Here is an 8,140-nt window from a genome sequence, read left to right as displayed (position 1 = left end):
AGCTTGGAAGCACGCGCGCACACGCAGACAAAACAAACAATGCCTGGTCCAAGAATGAATAAATTAACGACACCCCCGCCCCCGCCCATCGCTTTGAAACCTGAAGAAAGAAACCCCGGACCAGGTTGCCTAAATGAGAGATTTTGTTTTGTCTTTCAAACTACAAACATTCCTGTCTGACGACGGCAAAAGAGATGCTGTGGGCTCTGTTGGCAATAAAGATTGACGGTGGCTTTGCCCGTGACAACGCCCCCCGTAGCGCGCTGAGCCAGGTTCCTTGAGAACCGCGAGGCGGAAGCGCAGATCTAGGGGGAGGGAATGGCAGAGGCCAAGGCAGTTTAGGAGGGATGAGAAATGGGAAATCGGGGGGGGAAATAATGATTGAGTTCAGTTGGGCTTTAATAGTGAAACTTCGGGAGAGAAAGGGACGGGATCTCTCCCCAGGTAACTACGCTGAGATGAAAAATAGATGAATACACAAGGAAGTGGCAAGCAACAACAAGTTTGAGGTGAGCAGCAAGTTGTTCACTTCCTCCCAGGCGTTTGATCAGCATCCCCCGAGCTGCCCCAGAACACGCGCTCCCCATCGGAGACGGCGGCCGCGGCAGCAGCCTCAGCAGCAGCAGCAGCAGTACCAGCGGCAGCTGCGCGCCTCCAGCCCAGCCCCGCTCGGCTCCCCCTCTCGCCGGCGCCCTGCCTGTCTTGCGTGTGCGTGTGCGTGTGCTCAGCCTCAGCGTGAGGGGCACCTGCTCGTCTGGGCTCACAGCGGAGGCAGCCTCGCCGGGAGCTGCAGCTGCTGCCGCCCCTGGTGCTGCCGCTCGCAGGCGCCGGGCTCCCCGCCGCCGCCGCCGCCGCCGCCGCCGCCTCGTCTCCTGGAGTTGGGCTCCGTGGGGCTTCCCCCCTCGCAGCCTCGGTCCTTCCCGGCTGCCTGCAAGTCAGCCTGGCTGCGAGTCACGTGTCAGTGCCTGAGGCAGAGACTGAGAGAAAAAAAAGCGCTTCATTCCTTCTTCCACCGCCATACTGTATTTTATCCTAAATCTCATTTTTATTCCAACATTTTACTCCCTCTCGGTGAGTACCTTCTCAGTGGCATTCTTGTCCTATTCTTTTTTTTTGTTCCCCCCTTTTTTTTTGTTTTTTTCTTTTTTTTCCACTTCTTTGATTACTGTTTATATTTGGGAAAGCTGGAGGAGCATGGTTTTGAGCCTTTTCCTGAATCCAAGTTTTTCTAGCATGCGATGGTTCTGTAGACAAGGCGCTGTGTCTGGGAGTCCGCGGCGACTGTGCCCGCTGGGAGCGACTCCCAAGTCCAGCAAGATATGCAACTGGTTTGAAGGAAAAAGCGATGTGAAGTATGGTGCCTATTTTTTTTCTTTGTAAAAATAAAAAGCATGTTTCTAACTCTTTTTTTTGGCATACTCTTTTTCTGATAAGATTTTTGTATAGGTGGGATTTTACGGCAGTGTTTACAAGTTTGTGGTTTTGCAATACGGGTACAAACCACTGAGCAAAGACATGAATTTTCTATTTTTGTGCCCTTTTTGGAAGCCGGGGAGAACAAATTCGTTTTTTTCCCTCCTGTTTTTGATACCCATTGATAACATGAAACTTTTCTTGCAGCTGGTTACTGGGATTATTTTTAAGCGAATACTTTTTTCCTCCTTTAAATTAACTATGACTTTTGCACATCTGACTTTTTTTTAAAACCGAGATAATTTTGTGAAAGATATCCTGATATCTATATCTATATATCCTTTCTTCCTCCCCCTCCCCTCCCCGTAAATCAATTTTCAAATGATGGCAGTGGAAGGTTTTTCTGGAAAAAAAAAAAAATGAAGTGCGGTTTGGTTTCCTTGTCAACGGAGGATGAAGTGAACAGCTGAGCAGCTCGCAGAGAGCAGGTACTTGGTCCCCTTGGAGGCGTTTCCCGGGTTTGCAATGGCAACACTGGTCCTGGCAAAGAAATCTCTGTGAGTGTATGTGCGTGTGTGTGTTTTGTGTGTTTGTGCGCGTGTGTGCGCGCTCGCGGCTCCGGGCAGTGTCCGAGCCCTGGGTGGGGAAAGCCGTGCCGGGAGCTAGGGGAAGCCAAAGTCAGTCCCCGGCCTCGGGCTGGTTTTTGGATGTGCGCAAAATACCGTCCCTACCTCGGCTGCGCCCAGGTCGTCTCCGCAGCGGGCGGCGTCTTGCGCCCCGGGCGTCGCCGGCCGGGGATACGGCAGCCGGCGGGCCCTGTAAGTTCTCCGAGGGCCACTTGCAGAGCAGGAGGGGCGAGGGTCGAGGATGCGGCTCGGGCCGGACGGGGCGGCCCCTACGTGCGCTCGGGAGACGGGGAGAGAAGCGGCAGGGGCGGCATCTTCCGAAGGGGCTGGCTTCTAGCCACGGAGCCCGGGAGCTCGAGACCTTTCCAGATCCCTGAGGATGGCAGCAGCCCCCGCAAGCTCAACTCCCGCTCCTCCTGTTTGCATTGAGTAAACAATGCAGTAGGTCTTTCCCAGCCTGGTTTGCTGGTTCCGAAGTGTTTGGCTTTTTAGCGGTGGCGTCTTTGGATTTTTTCTTTCCCTGTTGTGTTGCTTTGGTTTAAAGTGCCTGGCGCCTTCCAGGGTGGGGGGAGATAGTTACTTTCTGTGATGGTCAGTTGGGTTTAATGTTGAGGACGAAACTGTTAGTTTGCATGAATGAGACTACACCCATAAGGTTGAGTGTTAAAGGGACAATGTGTTTTCCCTCTTTTTAACCACTTCATGGTGGTTTCAAAGGTTTTTTCCCCTGAGAACCGGCCACAGGACAGGACTAGGGGTTGGTGATGGTGGTAATAGATTTCGGTGTGTCGATAGCATTGCACAGTACTCAGTGCTGAATGTATTCTATGGAGTTTATGATATTTTATGATTGTCCTGTTACGTTTCCGGTGTAATCTGGTACTACTTTTTGGAGATGTACCACAGTTGGTAATAAAAAGCCTTTTCTGTATTTAACACAGTGACAGAATCTGCTGGAAAACTTGTTGGCCAAATAAATGTTGTGTTGTCTAGAGGCCATTATTTAAATGATTTGATTCTGAAGCTTTGTATAATTTGGATTCTGTTGAAATAAATATAAGGCAAGTGAAATAACATTTACTTCTCAGATTAAGTTTTCTTCTAGGTTATAAAACTAGGCATAAAAACTAAATCCAATATTTAAAAGGGCCCATAACAAACATGTTAATAACATACACTATGGATTTTCAAGCAAATATTTAAGTCTGCAAGCTCAGTTGGTGGAATGAAGTTTTATGCCTGTATTTCTTTACTCTTTGTGGTGAAAGAGGAGTGCAAGTGATCATTTATCTGCAGAAGATTAAAATTTATTGCAATATTTAGAAAGCTATATATTTCTAAATTCACAATGCACTCTCTCTTTTCAGAGGTCTTTGGAAGTAGCAGTGTGAGTTACTTTTGTACCCAGGGTAGCTTTTCTCTGTTTAGAAAGTCCTGTTGCACGTATACACCAGACTTGATATCTCGAAGGGCATAGTTCAAAGATTTGACACAACTATTATGTAATACAGCTGTAAATTTTGATTTTATTGCTGTGGTGAGCACTCTACTAAAATGCAGTCTTTCATATGGTTTAAACAGCCAGCAAAAACATTTAAAAAGCCCCTTGCAACATTCTGTGTTTTTTAAATCATTTTTATCATAATAATGTATGTAAGTAGATATGCTCATTTATTTAAAAATGCAAGACAATGCATGTGTATAATATTTCTTTGTAGGGTGTATGCACTGTAAGTCATTTAGTTCTTTTAGAAGAGAGAGACAGTGAGTGAGAAAGAAAAACTTGAGTAATAATACCAGAATTTTCATTAAGAGGTTCACTTGCTTCCCTAAGATGGAGGTAGTTGTGTCTTAAGATTGGTGCAGAATGTAGACGGTACTGTGTGATGTTTCCAAATGAGATTAAAACCATAATGGGGTGGAAGAAGATGTTCATAGGATTTCAAGTGGGAATAGATATTTAATTGTGCAAATATTCTGTAAATAAAGATCATGCTAAGAACCTTTAGTCATATTAGGTTTTCATTAAATATTGATTGTTCATTATATTACATACTTATGTTAAATTTCTATTACATTGAAATTTTGAAATTTCCTCCTCCATGAATTATATTGGGAATTCCACAACTCTTGAAAAGAACTGGTCACCTGGTCTGTGAGTGTTTTGGTTTAAATCTTTGAATGTGGTATCCTAGAATTAGCACCGCCTACTGGTTTCTCATGGAAAAATAATATTGTTCTTAAATTCAGTAAGCAACCCACCCTGATTTTGATGAACTTAATCATGCAAACTACTTTTTACTGCTTACTGAGAGGAAATAAAAAATGTTTCGCTGGGAGAGAGGGTTTGGGTTGAAGGTAGAGGATGATGGAAAGAAGACACATAAGATTAAATTGGCTTCTGGACCACTAACTGACCTTAAGTATTTTATTATCTGAATGCAACAAAGAAATAGCCCCAAATTTTAAACAACCTGCTGAATTTGCTAGAACTTTTCTAGGGGATACCAAAATTTGGACATTTTGAAAAATCCTGTATTACTGAATTAACTTTACATTTTCTGTCCCAGTCTTGAACATTGTAGAGAAAAAAAACCCTCCCTGGAGTTCTGTCTTGAGTGTGTGGTCTGTCCAAGAATTTTTAAATGAAGAAGTTTTAATCATAAAAAGTAAACATTTAATTATTTCTTATTTTTATCCTTACATGATTATAAGCAAGCAAGTAGCACACTGATTTTTTTCTTAGTGTGCATCAAGCAGCCACACTGTGGTTAGATATAAGGGGGAAAAGTTTCAAACACATATTTATAAAGGCACTCTTAATTACAAAAGATATATTGCCTTTTTAAAAAAAGATAGTCGGTTTATTTACTCTAATTTTTATGAAAGGCTAGTGGTAAAAAGAGCTACCAAATTTGTGCAAACCAATGATGCTATCAGAATGTGAAAATAATGGAATAGAAAAAGAATGCACATACATTTGATATACAAAAAAATTATATTTTCCTTGTTAGAAAAATCGCATGCTATATGGATAATTGTTTCTTAACTAAAACAGTCATTTTTTTAAAGCAGCTAGCAAGAAGTGTGTAGAAAAGCTCCTATATCTGTTACATTCTTGAAAGCATTTGACTAGAGTAAATGCTTTGCTTACTGTTTACAGATATTGTAAGCACTAATTATACAGTGCATCAAATCGAATAAAACTCTACACTGGAAGTAGAAGAGAAGTGAAGTGGGTATTTAGAATTGTTTGCATGCTAAAAAGGAAATTGAAAATATTTTACTTACAATTTAATTAATTTATTCTCCTCTCTGACTTTTCAAAATTTTATTTTTAAATGATGATTAGCTGTGACTTTAAAAAATACAGCTATTTTCTTCACTTCTTTTATCACATTGCCATTAAGAAAATTCTATTTTGTGTACGAAAAACAGAGGTAATGTTGAAATGTATTCTTCAAGTTGTTTATGGAACTCCGGAAAGAAATTAAAAACTAATTAAAAATATTCCTTACTGGTCTGAAGTTGTTATTATTTTCTAATTGTTTCATTATTATTATCATTTGCTGCTTCTAGTGGCATGCATAAATACCTTTAAAATCCTATTTTCATAATTCGGTATGACGTTTTAATAAACTTCGGTAATTGACAGTGGCAACAAACTTTCACATTAGTGACAATGAGGGCAATTAGTTTTACTACATCATGATTTTGAGAACAATAATTATTAAATAAAATTTAAGTAATAGTTTGATTTCTGAATGTACCAAAAACTAGTTACATATTTAGCAAGTCTTACATAAATGTCTGTCATCACTCTTCTTTTTATTATTAAGTTTTGACATGTAGAATACATACATATAACCCAGCTATTGCTAACTTTTAGTAGTTTTGCTTTTTCCTGTAGCTTTTTAGATTTTCAAGAAAATATTGGGGAATTTTTTTGTTGTTTTGTTAGACTCTTGTTAAATTGCAAACTTACATTGTGGAAAATTGATTTTGTGCTTTTCTAATTCTCCCATAAAATTAAAGGTTTTTAATTTATGTATGATGCAGTTATTCTGGGACTGCATTCTGGAAAATATAGAGGTGTTGATTTCCTTTTTCTTTCCATTCCTAGGCATAGAGAGGGCAGTGGGAGAACTTCAGTTAATGTTTAGGATAAATGTCTTCTGGACTGTCCTTGGAGACTCCGCAGCTGGGGTCAGGACTGCAAGATTTATTTCTTGGGCCGTGTATAAATCTAAATGGAGAGGAGAATTATAGTGGAGATCATGGGAACGTTATCCTGCTTTTCTGAAAGATGCAATGGAATGCCTCAATATGCACCTTCATACTAAAGAAAAACTAGAGATTTTACTTGCATCAGTATCTTTCATAAAATTACAAATAACTCATCCATCTATCTGTCTATTTTTTTTCTTGCTTAGAATAATGTAGTTGAATATTTTGTTTAAACTTCAGCAGTGGAAATTAATGGCATTTGTACCTAATCCATGTATTTATAGAAAATATTTATACACATTTTGGTAGGCATATGCTAAATTATAACAGGAGCAACATATTTTTGAGTCAGTTTGGAAACTGTTAACAGGCTGGAGTAGGGAAAGGCTACTTTTTCATTAAATCAAGAAGAGAGGGAAAGAAAAGTAGGACTACATTTATTGATGTGTCAGATGAATGCACTTCGATGTGTCCTTCCCCTCCATGAGTGATACCATCATTTTTATATTTTTGGGGAAACTGAAACTTGGAGAGATATGTAATTTGCTCAAGGCTCCATAGGTAGTAGAGGGACAAATGATAGGAATGTCTGAATTGACACCATGTGTCTTTCCCTCTGTACAGGGATGCTCCATTTGTAGAGATGAAATGTTGTTTGTTTCCTTTTATCTAGCATAAAACAACTGCTATATATGTATTCTTGGTACATTATTTAAAATGACTGTATTTTGGTAAGTTTTTACTACTGAGTGCTGCGGCCAGAAATAACATAAAATGGCACCATTTACACAGAGACTCTTTACTGGTGCTGAAAGGGCCTTCAAGTGACCATGCCATCACACAGCTCTCCAGGACCGTAGGATTTTCTGAACAGACCCAATACGTGGACATTTGTGAGAAGCCACTCATGCTCTGTGGTCAGGACAGAATAGATGGTTCTGTGTCTACAGTGGCTTTGACGAGGTTGTGGGAAAAGCACTGCACAAATATTTACTACAAAATGCAGTCTCTACTCTTGAAGCTTTTGCATTGTGATGTGGAAGGTTATTCTTTTGTAAAGGAAAACTGAACAGCCAATTCTTTCATAACACAGTAAATCTATAAATATGGGTGTCTCTTCTGTCTACCAACATCTCACTATCAACGTCATCTCCACTTCAGAATTTCACTGTTACACATATTTGTATGTGACATTTTTCAAGCTCATTTTATCTGTTTGTTAAAAACATAAAACACATATAACTGCAAGATGTTATTTAAGGATGCTGTTTTTAATTGCCTCTTCAGATGTGTGAAAAAGGATTTTATTATTAAATAGTTTCCTTGGAACTTGAAAATAATATTTTTCAGTAAAGAATGGGAAACATAAACTATAGTAGAGGCAGTGTGAATGAATGTGATGCAATGGATTTCAAAGACGATGATCAATCTACAAGTCCATAAAATCAGTGAATTTGGAGGCCAAGGTGGAGGGACTATCAAATGCTGCTTTTGAGTTTTGGAATCTGGATATCTTGAAAACCAGGAGTATAAAACAAAACAGGAGAAAATAAAAATATCTAGAAGAGGGCCTGGTTTGGTTGGGGGTGGGAGAATGGTTCAGTTTTGGACATATCACTAACATGAAGTTCTAATATTAACCTGGATAAAATGACCGACATGCAATTGAAATTCAGATCTAGAGCTGGAAAGCATACTGAAAACTAGAGAAAGATGTTACAAAATTACCTACATTAAAACTTTAGGGGCTTCCCTGGTGGCGCAGTGGTTGAGAATCCGCCTGCCGATGCAGGGGACGTGGGTTCGTGCCCCGGTCCGGGAAGATCCCACATGCCGCGGAGCGGCTGGGCCCGTGAGCCACGGCCGCTGAGTCT

General features: G+C 40.3%; 1 protein-coding gene across 1 annotated transcript in view; it reads left to right on the top strand.

Annotated features, from left to right (window-relative positions):
* Positions 1-868: 868 nt before the first annotated feature.
* Positions 869-8,140, top strand: part of RALYL (RALY RNA binding protein like) — an 875,975-nt gene continuing 868,703 nt past the window's right edge. Inside the window, exon 1 of the mRNA XM_024126995.2 lies at positions 869-1,071. The gene's annotated coding sequence lies outside the window, so the exon portion shown is untranslated. The remainder of the gene's footprint in view (positions 1,072-8,140) is intronic.

The sequence above is a fragment of the Physeter macrocephalus genome, chromosome 15 (assembly GCF_002837175.3).
Source record: "Physeter macrocephalus isolate SW-GA chromosome 15, ASM283717v5, whole genome shotgun sequence".
Taxonomy (NCBI): Eukaryota; Metazoa; Chordata; class Mammalia; order Artiodactyla; family Physeteridae; genus Physeter; species Physeter macrocephalus.
This window is presented reverse-complemented; position numbering and strand designations above follow the sequence as displayed.